Raw genomic sequence first — 14,491 nt, forward strand, 5'->3', positions numbered from 1 at the left:
GTGAACTCTCTCTGTATAGCTAGCATACTGTTTGCAGGGTTGTTCTAGCCATGTTGGTCCCAGGATATTAGCGAGACAAGGTGGGCGAGGGAATCTCTTTTATTGAACCAGCTTCTGGTGGTGAGACGCACAAGATTTCAAGCTCCACCGAGCTCTTCAGGTCTGGGAAAGGCACCAGAGTGGCCCAACTAAATACCAGCGGGAACAGCTTGTTTAGCATAAGGAGTTAACACATGTTGCAAACCACCATTCAAGGTGAAGTGGGCAGTTAACACCTCTGTAGTCTGAGGCCAAAAGAGGGCTACTGGGTTACAGATTGTTGTAAGAAGCCATAGTTAAGGCTATATTTATGTCAGGGAGGTCAAGCAACCAGGGCCGGTGCAACCCATTAGGCGACCTAGGCAGGCACCTAGGGCACTACAATTTGGGGGACGGCGACGGGACCTTCCGCCGCCTCGGGGGGGGGGGGCGGCATTTCGGGGCGGGACCTTTTGCCGCCTAGGGCGGCAGAAAAGCTGGCGGCGCGCCTGCAAGCAACAGGTGACAGACTCTTAAGGGGGCCCTCCTAGAATCATAGACTATCAGGGTTGGAAGGGACCTCAGGAAGTCATCTAGTCCAACCCCCTGCTCAAAGCAGGACCAATCCCCAGACAGATTTTTGCCCCAGATCCCTAAATGGCCCCCTCAAGGATTGAACTCGCAACCCTGGGTTTAGCAGGCCAATGCTCAAACCACTGAGCTAGGGACACTTCAGCGAGCCATGGTGGGGGTGTCCCATTTGGGAAATATGGTCACCCTGCCGCAGGCAGAGGGAGAACCCCACAGCTCCGAGCCACCACGGTGGTGGGGGAAAACCAGGGAGCTGCAGAAGCAAAAGTCAGACGGGTCATGGCTTCCTGGAATTTTTGTTTCTTGCCCGTGACCTGTCCGTGACTTTTACTAAAAATAACTATGACAAAAATCTTAGCCTTAGTCAGTTGTGTGGCATGTTCAAACCGAGAGCTGGTGGAGAAACAGAATTTCCATGAGTTTGGGGAGAAAAAATTAATTCCAAATTGGAACGAAACACCAAATTTCTAAATTTCCAGCAAAACAAAAAGTTTCTCAAAATCCTTTTGCTTCATGTCAGTTGTAGGGGTTAGCTTCCTTCCTTTGATTTTTTTTTAAATTTATTACTTAAAAAAAAACATTTTACAAAACCCATGTCCCATCAAATCAATCATAGAATCTATGATTGATTTGATGGGACGTGGTTTTATAAAACGCTAAAACATTTTAAATGCTCTTATCCAAATGCTTGGTGTCTATTTTTTCCCCCCTCTAAACAAAATTGTCAAAAAGTGACAGGATGTTTTGATCTTGATGAAATGGCATTTCCCAGTGGGAAAATATTCCATGGAAAGATTTCTAACCAGCTGTAGTCAATAGCAGGCCAAACTAGTCAGCCAGACCTGTGTCAGGTTGTTTGCTGGATGGGTGGGATTTCTGGAAAAGCCCAGGGTACATTTGCTTTTAGGGAAGTCTCTCTCTCTCTCATGCTCCCCGCTCCCCTTTCCCCATCTTATATTCCTATGTCAGCTCCATCCTTTTGTTAGACTCCAGAGATCAGAGAGCCTGGAACAGGGAAACCCACCTAGACAGGGGTTTCAGACCCCACCTGAATCGTATACCCTCTCCCAGCCTTTCCTTTAAGGTAGCATTCAGCATTTATGCCATGTTGGGGTGACCCACTTCTGCGCAGCGAGGCAGGTATTCACTGAGCAAAGGGGGTTTCAGAGCCCAGGTGCTGGCCTCCCTGTTAATCGTAGACACAGTCCTGCTAGCAAGATCCCAGAGCTCAGTCACACACAGGAGCACAAACTCACAACCGGCTTCCCACCTGAAAAGGCTCACAACCCGCCACGCCACAGAGACTCACAGGAATCCCCACACACTCCTAGAAGAAAACAGACTCACAAGCACACATGGAAACACAGACTCACGTTGAAACTCCAGCTATGGACAGACTCACCATCATACACGTGCAAAAAACAGACTCAACCACCTCGACCAACCTGACAACCTCACACAAGAACTCCAGCTCCCAAACATACCTCTCTCTATTGATCTCTGTCCACATAGATGTCATTTTATAGCCCACCGCAAATACACATCCATGTAATAAGGCAACTCCCCTGATTCAGGTACCCATCTGCAACAACAGGTGTGCCTTGCCTCAGTTTCCCTTTCACTCCACTCATGAAATTAGCACAGCCTCTCACTGTCCGATACATCCTTGATTCACATACACCAATTCAGTAATCCCCCCCCAAACCCTTGTAACAAAACCCTTCTCCAGTTTCCACACTAACCAGAGAAAGATACAGCAGGATTTTCCAGGCCCCTCTCCAGGGACAGCACCTCCAGCTCCCCACCCAAGAGTCAATAGCAGCACTGGGGTCCCAGTTCCCTTCCTCTGACCCCGGGCCCCACTCTGCAGGCCTCCTGGATGGCAGCCAAGCTCCTGACTCTTACCACAGCCCCCAAGTCAGGTCTCCTACAAGACAGCTCCCTGCAGGGCTCCAGTGCCCCTGCAGGTTCGAGTCCTACCCCTGCCCAGGACACCTTCCTCCAGGATCCACCCTCTTGCTTCTGGGCCTGGCTTCCCCTCACTGAGCTGGGGCTTCCCCCTTTGCTCCAGGACCACTGCCCCATCCTTCCACCCAGCATTGGCCAGTTCTCACCTGTGGTTCTGGTCCAGGTCTCCTCTGAGCTCGGCTCTCCTGTGGCTCTTTTCCTAGCAGCTCCCTGGCTCTGAATCACCCAATCTCCAGCCAGGTAGGGCCCAGGTGCCCTCTCTTAAGCCTAATTAGGTGGGTCAACTAACCAGACACAGGTGCACTGGCGTCTCCCTTCTTAAAGGTCCGGTGACAATCCATATATGAATACAGACCTCTAGCTCCCCCCGGCACACACACACACACACACAGATAGATGTAGACTCACAATTTCCCCACCACACCAGAACTCAGATTCCCAGCCAGCTGCAAACCTACACAACCCCCCCCCCACACACACACACACAACAGCACAGACTCACAACCCCCCTCCATCCAAGCCAGGCTAGCCTCACACTCACACACGTACCCAAGACCAGACTCACAACCACCCCCCGCCCCCCACAGGCATCTCCCCAATCCATCTTCGGGAACCCAGACTCAACACAACCACAGGCACGTGCAAACAAGGACACACACTCGCCACCCCCACCCCCCAAGAAGACGGACTCAGAAGCATCCGCACATGACAACGCAGCCTCCCCAGTGCAGACGTGCTCACACACGCCCCCTGCATTCATATACAGGTGTGTAGCTGTGGCCGGTATCAGCCGGGTCTTGCATGTACAGGTATCTCCATTTTCCCAGCCGCTCTGCCGTCTCACTCCTTCAGGCATGCAGCCTCCGCAGGCTTTTCTCTGGCCCCCCAGCAGCGAACCCACGTCCTTTCCTCTGGGCCCGGCTTTCCCTCGTTGCTTCTGAAAAAGACCCTCTCACACCCGGCAAATTGCTGCAAGACTCCCACATCTCCGAGGCAACTCGCCGGACCCCGTCAATTCCTAACGCGCTCCCAGGCCCCGGGCCGTCACTCAAGCTGTCATCTTTCTCTCCTCGCCTTGCTCGAGAGCGGACGTAAACCGAGCCAAAAATGCCAGGAGTGGGGAGGGAGGTTAAGAAAACAAGAGGCGACTATGCGAAAACTCAGACCTCCGGCTAGTTCCTAAGGGTGCAGGGAGAGTTTGATGGCAGAGTCCAATCGAATTAGGATCCTCCAACCTTTCCAATTCAAGAGCAGCGCCGGGTCCTCTGCCCGGTTCTGGAGCAGCGCTTGACCATCCTGTACCAGGGCTCCCGTCCGCCAACAAAATCCACTGGCTTGTTGAGATACGGCCCCATCACTCCCAGCCCTCCTTCGGGCCATTGGAAAGGGTCGTGCTCTGGTAGGACCAGAGTTTCCGAAGGAGCTCAACCCCCGTGAAAAGCAGGGCAGGGGCGGAATCACTTAACTTCTGCAGGGTCATTCCTCTAGCCCCCTGTTTCATGGCTGCAGAAGTGGGTCAGCCCCATCCCTATTGCATTCTGTCCGCAAGGGTTCTCCTGCTAACGTGAAGAGGGGTGGGAAGGCAGGAATTAGTGGTTTAAAAAGTAGTCACAAATGAGAGAGTGGAAGGAGGAGAAATACACACACACACACGCAAGGCAGCGTGGGGAGGGGGAACCCACCTAGGGGAACTGACTGAACCGGAGGTTAATCGGCACAACATGGTCCAATCAATGCTCCTGGAACCGGCTCCTGACAAAGCGAATTTACTCCCCGGCAGTCCCGGTGCCGCTCCCAATGGGTCCAAACCCATAGATCCTCGCAGAGTCTTCCTGGCTGGCCCCACAAAACCTTCGGCCACAAGATGCCACCTCCTTTCACTCCTGCTTTTGCTCTAAGGAACAGCGGCAGAAAATGACTCCAGCCTCCCCCCGGCTTCTCCAAGCTCTGCAAGGGAAACAAACAGCATCTGCTAAGAAGGATCAGTTCAGATCACAAGCTGGGCAGGGAGAGACTCCGGGAAAAGCCGGCGGCTCCGCTCCATCCTGCACTGGGAAGCACTGCAGAGAGACGCGGAGGTGCAGTGGACCTGGGGCTGGGGGAGCGTTCAGAGAACAGCCTGTGATGTCATTGTGGAGGAAGGCACGGGGCCAGCTGGGTACAATGGTCTTGTGAAAGTTATTAGTGACCCCCCCGCCCCGTTAACAGAGTAGCCGTTATGTCAGCCAGCGGCCATTAGGGGGAAGCAGACACTTTAAGGACACAGTAGCCTGAACTTTTCAACTGTCTTCCCTTCAAGGCCTTAAGGTAGTTGGAGCTGGTCCCAAGCCGGTTTTCACTGACCAGATAGCAAAAGCACGGGGCTGACCACCACCAATCAAGTGTTAACACTGCAAAGACCTTGGTCTGAATGTGTATAAATGATCTGTAAAATGTGTGTGAGACAGAGATTTTGTACTAAGGTGCAAAGCTCTCCTTTCTTCTGCAGAATAAAGCAACTCTTCCTTATCCCTGTCTGGCTGTTATTGGCTCTCAGCTAGGTGGACCCGATATTTCGGTAACAGTTTCTGGCGACCCAGATGGGACCCTCCTAGCTCGGACATTGGACTCCGGACGGCTGCGGCGAACTGGGAACGGCGCCAACGGGGTGTTTCGCCCCTTTTCTCTGCTTCACCGCGGCCCCCGGGGTTCGTGCTCCGATAAGGTGAGTCCTAATAGGATAAGGAGACACTATCTGGTTCTGGTCTGGTTAACCGGTTTATGAATTTCTGTCTTATACATTGGGTGTTAGGTGTGTATTGGTAGAAATTCCTGTAATAGGATCCTATTAGACCATAATTCCTTCTGTTCTCTGTGTAATTCTCTGTTAGAGTGTCAGCAGGCAGATAGGTGGGTCTCTGTTTAGACCATAATTCCCTCTGTTCTCTGTGTAATTCTCTGTTAGAGTGTCAGCAGGCAGATAGGTGGGTCTCTGTTTAGGCCATAATTCCCTCTGTTCTCTGTGTAATTCTATTTTAAGAGTGTCAGCAGGCAGATGGGTGGGTCTCTGGTAAAACCCTCTAAGGATAGTCCTTTGGATTATATGTTAAGCAAATGGCCCTTACCCGGTGTTCAAAAAGGGATGTCAAGGAAGCGTTTTTTACAACTTTGCACCAAGGACTGGCCAGCCTTGGGGACTGCGTGGCCCGAGTATGGCTCCTTTGATATTCCTACCCATTTAACCCCCTTACGCCTGACATTGGAAAACCAAGCGCCGGGGCAAATGGACTATTGGTTTTTGTGGGACGATGAGGCCCATCGTCGCATGAAGAAGGTACAGGTTCAAGCCCCTCTATTCCCGAAAGCTTCTGTCCCTCATGAGGCTGATTATTTGGAGGATATCCCCCCCATATATTGCTCTAGACCACGCCCATCCCCGGCGGCAGCATTACCAATTAGGGGGGACCCGGTACCCTCCTCAACGGAGACCAGGACAGCAGGTCTACCGAGACAGATATTACCAATAAAGACTGAGGACACCACAATGCAGGCAAGCAAATCAGCTAGTGGAGCCACCAGCAGTGGGTACACTACCTCCCTGTCTGTTCCCAGCCTTAGTCCGTCCCATACAAGGAAGGGGGCACTTTATGGGGACGAGGTAATTAATGTCCAAGCACCCCTCCGGACCATCCCAGTCCCTACAACGGATGGGAATGTTGTAGACCGTTATGTTCATGTCCCCTTTACCACTGCTGACCTTATGAACTGGCAAACCACTACACCTCGCCTTAGGGACGACCCGGACGTCGTTCACAGGCGATTCCGTGCCATTTTCCAGTCTCATAGTCCTGATTGGCAAGACGTGGGCCAACTTTTAGATTGCTTATTGCGCACGGAAGAGAAAGAGCGGGTACTGAGGGGGGCCCGGGAGGCTGCAGAGGCTGCCAACGACGGTCGCAATTTTATAAGGCTCGCCAATCCGCCCCATTGGAACCCGAATGATTTGACCCAACAAGCAGATCTGAAGAAATTCCTAGATTATATTTTGACAGGCATAAAACAAGCGGGAGAAAGAACTTTAGATTGGACAAAAGTTCATAATACTGTGCAAGGGAAAGAAGAACACCCTTCTGACTTTTATGAGAGACTTTGTAAAGCATTTTGTATCCATACTAATATAGATCCCAAGGCCATGGACACACAGTCCACGGTCAGGCTTATTTTTATTTCCCAGTCAGCCCCGGACATCAAGAAGCGGTTGCAGCAGCTTGAGGGTGCTGAAGGAAAATCCCTGGAGGAACTGGTAAGCGTGGCCACCCGAGTATATCATACAAGGGAAAAAGTTCAAGAGACCAAACAGGTGAGGATGCTAGCAGCCCTTGTAAACACTGGAAATGAAAAACAGGGAGGGAGACAGGGACCCCCCAAGTGGCAACCAAAATCAGATTATGGGGGGAACCCGAGACATGCCAATGATATATGTAACTACTGTAAGCAGCTTGGCCACTGGAAGAGAGAGTGTCCGAACAGACCTACTGGACGACAACCCCGTCGCCCAGACCGACCTCAACAACAGATGGCTGTGACAAGAACAGACGCTGTTGCTAATGAGGAATGACGGCAACCAGGGGGTCCTCTTGTCACCTATTCAAATGATTTTACCACTTATGTTTGTTCCTCCACAGACCCCCAGGTTCGCCTAACATTGGGAGGAACCACCTATTCTTGTCTTTTGGATTCAGGGGCTGCACTTTCTACTGTTACTGCCAAGCCGGAGAGAGGAAGCCTTACAGATAAGAGCATTCCGGTAATGGGTATAGGCGGGAAGCCATTTGACTGTTCTGTATTACAGGAGGCTGCTGTAGAAATCTCTGGTGTCTCCTCCTCCCATGCCTTTCTGCTAGCCCCGGATTCCCCAGTTAACCTCTTAGGCAGAGATCTGTTGTGTAAACTACGTGCTCAGATTTTCTTTTCAGATGACAAAATCATTCTTCGGTTGCCTCAAACCCAACTTCCCCAGCTGTGTGCTGTTCTAACCCAAGTTTCAAAGGACCCGATCCTGCCTGCGGACCAAATCTTACCCGAGCGACTCAGACAGGAGGTAAACATCTCCCTGTGGGGCACTTCAAGGGCAGACTTGGGGACTCTCCAGACAGAGCCAGTGCGTATAACCCTGAAGCCAGGCATTGAAATTCCTCGGATTCGTCAGTATCCCATCCCCCAAGAAGCTCTGCTTGGCCTCCGGAGTCTTATCACCACATTCCTACGGTTGGGAGTGCTGGTTCACACCAAGTCTCCTTTCAATACTCCCATCCTGCCAGTAAAAAAACCTGACATGGACTCAGAGGGAAAACCGGTATACCGATTTGTCCAGGACTTACGTGCAGTAAATAAGGTTGTCCAAGCTAGACACAATGTGGTACCAAACCCTCACACAATCCTGACTGCCATTCCAGCAGGTACTGCTTGTTATTCAGTAATAGACTTGTGTAATGCTTTTTTTAGTATTCCTCTAGATAAGGACAGCTGGGATATCTTTGCATTTACATGGACGGACCCAGAAACTAGGAGAGCAGAACAACTGACCTGGACTCGGCTCCCGCAAGGATATGTTGAGTCCCCGACTATTTTTTCCTCTATCCTGACACGTGACTTAGCTGATATCAGCCTACCGGGTGGGTCTACATATCTCTTGTATGTGGATGACGTCCTGGTTTGTTCTCCGGATCAGGTAACATGTGAAACAGACACTATTTACTTGCTAAATTGCTTGGCAGACAAGGGACATAAAGTATCTCCTTCTAAGTTGCAGTTTGCCAAAGACAAGGTAACTTATCTTGGTCATGTACTCACCCCTGGGTATCGAGCGTTATCTAGTACCCGTATTCAGTCAATTCTTAACATTCCCCGACCAGAAACAAAACGCGAAATGCGGGGATTTTTAGGCCTGGCAGGATTCTGCCGTTCCTGGATTCCAGGTTTTGGGGAGATGGCAAAACCCCTCTTTGAACAGATCACCCATGATGCTGAGGAGCCCCTTCACTGGGATTCTGGGGCCATCAAAGCCTTCCAGGGAATTAAAACAGCTTTGGTCTCAGCCCCAGCCCTTGGACTCCCTGATTATCGCAAACCCTTTGTTCTCTATGTACATGAGCGACTTGGGGTGGCCTCTGGTGTCCTTACTCAGGCTTTTGGACCCAGAGAACGACCTGTGGCCTATTTCTCCAAAAAATTGGATGCTGTGGCACAGGGCTTTCCTGGCTGTCTCCGAGCAGTGGTTGCTGCTGGTCTCCTGGTACCCCAAGCGGAAAAGATTACCTTGGGCCATCCACTGACCTTACGGACCCCTCATGCAGCTCAACAATTGTTGGTCCAAAAGGGCACGCAACATTTGACCTCTCAAAGATTAACGCATTTGGAAGTTTCTTTATTGTCCAGGACCAATTTAAAAATTGAACAGTGCCATACCTTGAACCCTGCAACCCTTTTACCGTTCCCGGACTATGATTATGAGCCCTCACATGATTGCCTTCAGATAGTGCAACATCAAGAAAAACCTCGAGTAGACCTTTCAGATGTGCCCATTCAAAATGCTGAACTGGAACTGTATACTGATGGTTCAGCACGGGTCATGGAGGGCCAACGGGTATCTGGGTTTGCAGTAACTACTCAGTTTGATGTATTACAGTCTGCTCCCCTGGGACCTTCCACCTCAGCTCAGGCAGCAGAATTGATAGCCCTCACCCGAGCATGTGAGTTGGCAGCAGGTCAGTCGGTGAACATATATACTGACTCGAAATATGCCTTTGGTGTTTGCCATGCCACAGGCCAACTGTGGGCAGAGCGTGGCTTTATTACCTCCAGTGGCACTAAGGTGGCCCATGGGCCCTTGATCCTGAAATTATTGGAAGCCATACATCTGCCATCTGAGATTGCCATCGTCCATGTTCGGGCTCATCAGAAGGGAAACGATCCCACCGTTAATGGGAATCGGTTGGCTGATTCAGCTTCAAAAGCAGCCTCCCTACAGCCATATGTTACCAACCAGATGGTACTCACATCCTCCACCCCGCCAACTCCAGTCCCAGCCCCTTTTACCCCTGAGCCATCAGAGGTCGAGCGTTGGAAAAGCATGGGGGCCACCAAAACCCGAGGGGGGGAATGGCAACTGCCAGATGGAAGAAGAGCATTGCCCCGAGCTGCTCTACGGCCTGCCCTATTTAAATTACACCAGGAAACCCACGGTGGTGCAGAGGCCATGGCAGCTACTGTGAATAGACTTTGGTATGCTCCTGGAGTATTCCAGGAAGCTAAACGAGTCCTTGCCACTTGTGACATCTGTGTGAAATTCAATCCAAGGGGGGAACCTAAAGGCCCCCCTGGAGCCAGGTTATGGGCATACACACCCTTCGAGCGACTTCAAATTGACTACTCAGAAATGCCTAAATGCCAGGGCTACAAGTACCTCCTTGTAATCGTGTGTCAACTGACTGGATGGACTGAAGCATTCCCGACTAGACGAGCAACTGCCGTGGAAGTGGGAAAGACCTTATTAAACCATGTCATTCCTAGGTTTGGCCCCCCTAGGTCTATTGACTCTGATCAAGGGACTCATTTTACTGCCCAGATTATTCAAAACATTGCAAAAGCCCTAGGTATTGACTGGCTTCTACACACCCCTTGGAGACCACCATCTTCAGGACAAGTGGAAAGGATGAACCAGACTTTAAAACTTAAACTTTCTAAGCTGTGTGCTCAAACTGGGTTAAAATGGCTTCAGGCTCTGCCTTTGGCCCTCTTGGCAGTTCGAACTGCCCCTAGAGGCCGGCTCCGTCTCTCTCCCTTTGAACTTTTATTTGGCAGGCCATACACCGGATTTGCTGATCCAGGATTTGTAACTGATTTAGCCACTTGGGGTGACGAGGAACTAACCAAATATGTTGTTTCCCTTCAAACCACTCTCAAATCTCTCCACAGGTATGCGGCTCAATTTCAGTCCCTACCCGCTGATGTTCCTGCCCACCGGATCGCTCCAGGAGACTGGGTCTATGTGAAAGAGTGGAAACACGAGCCTCTCCAACCCCGGTGGGCGGGCCCTTTCCAAGTCCTTCTTACCTCTCACACTGCTGTTCGAGTGAGAGAGCGAGACACTTGGATACACCACACCCGAGTCAAGCTAGCCCCTAGGACGGGGCCAGAAGCAGACGACTTCGGACCTCGAGGGAGCACCGCCAGCTCTTCCCACCGCGACCCGGAAGAGCCAGAAGCAGACGATACCTGGAAAGCTGAACCTCTTGAGGGACTAAAGCTTCTGTTCCGGCGAACAAAATCCTAAGACTTTATAACTATGGGTTCTCAGACGGTGCTGCAGTGGCTATTGCTTTTGGGTTTGCCCCTTGTACAAGCTAATCCACACCCAGCCGCTAAATCTCTTCAGCAAATAGCCACATTGGGACACTTATCTGATTGTTGGCTGTGTCACAAAACCCGCTCTGAGGAAGGAATAGGATTGTGGGCTGTACCAGCAAATCTTTCTGAAGTACTCTCCTTACAGGTAGAACGGAAAACTGAATGGGCATGGATTGGGGAATATCAATATGACAAATATGGGAGAAGGTCTGAGGTTTGGCATTATTATTGGGCAGCTAAGGGGGTCCCTCTTTTTGAAGTTCTTGGGATCGGGTATAAAATGCCCCTTTGTTTGGAGAATGCTGAAGGAAGGGGGAGGGAAGTGGGCTACCTTCCCCTGGAGGCCTGTGATCAAATCCTTCGGTTTGAGGTCAGAAATGGAACCTTTTACCCTTTAAATACCCCTGAGAATGCCCAAAAACCCCATTGTCTCCTACACATGGCCATTACTGTGAGACCAACAGGCTTTTGTTATCAAGGGCAGTGGTTTCCCTCATTCCTCCCGTTAGGCCCCATAAATAAGACACATATGTATTATATAGATATTTACTCTGGCATTCTGTTGCCCCACACATCCCTTGAAAGGATGTCTGGATGCCCGGAGCCTATGGGATCACTTGCAAGTTTTACAGCTAACATATTTAAGGTTACGTATTGTGGAGCCATTTTAAACACTACCCATGCCCTAGGAAACTTAAATGTTTCCCATTGGAGGTGCCAGGACCGGCTAGTGAGTAACTCCGGGAGCTGGGATAGAAGGGTGACCTGGCGCCATCGAGTTGCAGGTAATACCCTTACCCTCTATTTAGAGACCCCTGGCTTGTATTTTATCTGTGGCCACAATGTCTATAAAGCTCTTCCTCCAGGTTGGCAAGGTCGGTGCGGTGTAGCCCGGGTGTTACCAGATGTCCAAGTAAACGACACATTGGATGCCAGCCAGATTCTTAATCTGGGCAGCTATGCCCATAAGTTTTTGACACCCCCCCTTATAAGGACTCGAGCGAAACGTGCCAACAATCCCCTAGTAGTCAGGCAAACGGGGTTTCACTCCTTTGTTCGTGCGCTCATTCCTGGGTTGGGGGTAGCCGAGCTAGAAAAAGCAGTAGTAAATATTTCTGCAGAATTAGAAAAAAATAGCCAATGCATCAATAGACGCTTTGCAGAAGTTGAAACAGGAGATTAATGAGGTGGCAGAAATAGCTTTGCAAAATAGACGTGTGTTAGATGCTATGAATGCTGAATTAGGAGGGGCTTGTGCTCGCATCGGGGAAAAATGTTGTTTCTATGTTAATCATTCTGGCTTAATTGAGCAGGATTTACAAGCCATTAAGAATGCTGCTGTTGTTTTCCATGCTGTATCTCTTGATCACACTTTTAGTTTTGAGGACCTCCTCCCAGACCTTGGGTCATGGTTTACAGGGCTCTTTCGAACAATTGTTAAATGGATTCTTTTTTTTCTTTTCCTTCTATGTGTTATTTGGACAATGATACAATGTGCCAAATGCCTGTGTAATGCTATGATCAAAAGCTCTGCTGTCCATAAGAAAACCCAATATCTGTCCCTCCAGCTTGATCGCAAATTGCGTAACGGGCCTGACAATTTTTGAATTTGCCAGGCCCGAAGGGGGGACTGTGAAAGTTATTAGTGACCCCCCCGCCCCGTTAACAGAGTAGCCGTTATGTCAGCCAGCGGCCATTAGGGGGAAGCAGACACTTTAAGGACACAGTAGCCTGAACTTTTCAACTGTCTTCCCTTCAAGGCCTTAAGGTAGTTGGAGCTGGTCCCAAGCCGGTTTTCACTGACCAGATAGCAAAAGCACGGGGCTGACCACCACCAATCAAGTGTTAACACTGCAAAGACCTTGGTCTGAATGTGTATAAATGATCTGTAAAATGTGTGTGAGACAGAGTTTTTGTACTAAGGTGCAAAGCTCTCCTTTCTTCTGCAGAATAAAGCAACTCTTCCTTATCCCTGTCTGGCTGTTATTGGCTCTCAGCTAGGTGGACCCGATATTTCGGTAACAGTCTCATTGTAAAGCCAGGGTGACTTGGGGCCTCAGCAGAGCTCAGTGGTTGGGGGCTTCTGTGCATCGGCGTCGCGAGCAGGTGTGCAAGCCTCGGCGTGTGTGGGTGTTCAGGTCTCCGTGCAAGCGCCAGTGCCTCGTGTGTTCTTGTGCCCTGTGCGTGGGCACGAGTGTGTGCCCAGCCTTTCGGGCCTGCGTGCAGGGGTGAGGGGTGCAGGCTGTGGAAAGACGCGGTGTGTGTGTGTAATTCTCTGCATCTGGCCCGTGTGTGCGTGGGGATGCCCTGTGGGGCCCGGCGGGTGGGTCTGGCCCATTGGCACACTAGCTGCTTTTAATATTGGGGTGGGGGGGAGGTTTAATACACTAAAGACACAGTAGCAATGCATGCACCCGTCTCCCCAGCAGCAGAACCCAGAACTCCTGCCTCTCCTAGGCTCTGGATCCGGCCGGTTCACTCCCAGGCCATCAGCTACAAAGGGACCGTGCCGCTCCCCCTCCAGGCCCCAGCTCCCAGCCTGCCCCCTCGGGAGCCAGTTGGGTGGAGGCTGATTTTCCAAAGAGCTCAGTGCATGCCAGCCTGGCCCCACACGTCCCCGAGAGGGCAGTCGCTGAAGCGGGGTTGGTCTAGGCCCCGCTCCGCTGGAGCTGGTTCTGTTAGACGCATTCTGTGTCTCCCTGTCTGATCCGTCCGCCTGCACCTCCGGGCCCAGCGTGGTGGGTGAGCTGCGGTGCCCGGTCTCTGGCTGGGGGATGAGGGCAACCGGACCATGGCCGGTTCCCCAGGCAGGGACGCAGTCAGCACTTGCTGGCCTGTTGTTTTGAGGCTTCCAGCCCTCTGTCCCCTGGCTGAGGTGGCCCCGGGTGCCAGAGAAGGGGGCACGAGCTTTCAGTCCGGTCCATGGAAGGGAGGCGGGGTGCCGGGGCTGGCTTTGATTGACGTTGGCTCGTCCATAAGCATCCACCCCGGCGTGCCTCCGGTTTGCGGTTGCTGGGATCTGAGAGGGACCAGGCTGAGTTCCCCCACCAGTAGCTCTGGGGAACTGGGCCCTGGAGAGATACAAGCCATTGCTCAGTCACAGTGTTACTCACCTCAGCAGGTGCCAACGTCCCCGTGCCGGCGGCTAGCGCCCACCCTGGCCTCACAGGGAGCAGGAGCTCCGTCATGTGGCCAAGCGGGCGTTGACCCCGACAAAGGGAGGCAAACGCTCGGGGCCCCGATTCTGTGCAGCACCCCCGGGCGTCTCAGCTTGGGGGTTCGGGCAGGGCGACGGCAACGTTGTACCGCCTCTGCGTCCTTTGGATTCCCGGGCCCAGCTGCCCCATAAGCTCAGACCCACGCTGTTCCCCCGTTTCCCCATCCCCCTCTGCCCTTCCTGCAGAGGAAGCCGGTCTCGCTGCGGATGGAGAGGACCCGTGTGGCTCCTTCCTTCCAAGCATTAGGGAAAGAAAACAAAACGTAACGGGACTTGCTCTCCCCCGCTCCTGGCAAAGGGAGTGAAAAG

At 51.7% G+C, this 14,491-nt stretch overlaps 2 long non-coding RNA genes across 2 annotated transcripts; one reads left to right on the forward strand and one right to left on the reverse strand.

Moving 5' to 3' along the window:
• Positions 1–81: 81 nt before the first annotated feature.
• On the reverse strand, positions 82–4,636 carry LOC135977307 (uncharacterized). Its single transcript, XR_010594744.1, has 2 exons — positions 4,260–4,636; positions 82–4,133 (listed from the first exon to the last, which is right to left on the reverse strand). It is a non-coding gene; the product is annotated as an uncharacterized LOC135977307 (long non-coding RNA).
• Positions 4,637–5,228: 592 nt separating this feature from the next.
• Positions 5,229–10,775, forward strand: LOC135977306 (uncharacterized). Its single transcript, XR_010594743.1, has 2 exons — positions 5,229–5,368; positions 10,534–10,775. It is a non-coding gene; the product is annotated as an uncharacterized LOC135977306 (long non-coding RNA).
• The last annotated feature ends 3,716 nt before the right edge of the window (positions 10,776–14,491 follow it).

This window comes from Chrysemys picta, chromosome 24 (assembly GCF_011386835.1).
Source record: "Chrysemys picta bellii isolate R12L10 chromosome 24, ASM1138683v2, whole genome shotgun sequence".
Classification (NCBI taxonomy): Eukaryota; Metazoa; Chordata; order Testudines; family Emydidae; genus Chrysemys; species Chrysemys picta.